General features: G+C 62.7%; 1 protein-coding gene across 15 annotated transcripts in view; it reads left to right on the top strand.

Annotated features, from left to right (window-relative positions):
* Positions 1 to 1,111, top strand: part of CATSPERG (catsper channel auxiliary subunit gamma) — a 30,142-nt gene continuing 29,031 nt past the window's right edge. For 13 of the 15 annotated variants that reach the window (XM_010849172.1, XM_010849180.1, XM_010849176.1 and 10 more), the window contains exon 1: positions 258 to 1,106. The gene's annotated coding sequence lies outside the window, so the exon portion shown is untranslated. Of the gene's footprint in view, positions 41 to 257; positions 1,107 to 1,111 lie in introns of those variants that run through there. The other 2 variants (XM_010849173.1, XM_010849174.1) reach the window with 2 other exon arrangements.

Raw genomic sequence — 1,111 nt, forward strand, 5'->3', positions numbered from 1 at the left:
CGAGAAGAGGGGAGACAAGGTACCGCGGTTCAGGGGGAAGGTGAGGACCGAGAACGTGCTGACAGACAAGGCAGCGCCGGCAGGGAACGAGGAGGTGCAGGGCGAAGAGAGAGTGCGGAGCGATCGGAAGGCCAATGGCGAGGAGAGTTCCCAAGGCAAAGAAAGGGTCGCCAACGAGAAGGGGCGGGGTCACAGGAGGGGGCGGGGCAAAGAACGGGCTTGGGAAGAACATCTCCCCCAGGATGAGGGGGGAGGGCGGATCGATAAAGGGAGGGACAAGGCGCAGAAGACTAGCGAGGGGCAAGCTACAGGCGAGAAGTCGAAGCGAGGACAGGGGAAGAGGTGGGGCGTGGGGAAGGTACAGGTTCGGGAGAGGGACGGGTCTAGAGGCAGGATCTTGTACCTGGGCAGGGCCCGAGCACGGAGAAAGGGGCGGTGCGGAGAAATGTGGGGGGGCGGGGCAAGACGTGGGGGCGGAGCCAGGCCCAGGTATGCGAGGAGAGGAACTGGGGGCAATAAGTGGGGCATAGCTAAACCGGGAAACAGAAATAGAGACCGACTGAAGAGTAGGTGTCGGAGGCAGAGCACAGGCAGAGCAAAGAAGGATAGGGCAAGGTTAAGGGGTGAGGCTGGGAGGCGGGGCGAAACCAGAGGTAGGGGCATGGCCAGGAGCAACAGTAGGGGAGAGCCCTGGAGTAGCCGCAGAGGCGGGGTCCGGAAGAGCAGTAGTTGCCCGCCGGAGGTCTGGAGCAGAGGTGGAGCCAGGAGCAAGAACAGGAGAGAAGCCAGGAGCAAGAGCACAGGCGGAGCCGGGAGCAAAAACAGGAGAGAAGCCAGGAGCGAGAGCAGGAGAGGAACGTGGAGCAAGAACAGGCGAGAAGCCAGGAGCGAGAGCAGGAAAGGAACCTGGAGCAAGAACAGGACCGGAGCCAGGAGCAAAAGTAGGAGTGAGGCTAGGAGCAAGAATAGGGGTGGGGCCAGACATCTGAGCAGAGGCGGGACCAGGAGCAGGGACTGGGCGGGGCGCAGGAAGAAGGCGGGATCTAAGACGGCGCCTACCAAGAACAGTCTGGCCGGCTGGTGACCTCCGCCTTCCCCAGGTTGAAGCCCC

The sequence above is a fragment of the Bison bison genome, unplaced genomic scaffold (genome assembly GCF_000754665.1).
Source record: "Bison bison bison isolate TAMUID 2011002044 unplaced genomic scaffold, Bison_UMD1.0 scf7180017864280, whole genome shotgun sequence".
NCBI lineage: Eukaryota > Metazoa > Chordata > Mammalia > Artiodactyla > Bovidae > Bison > Bison bison.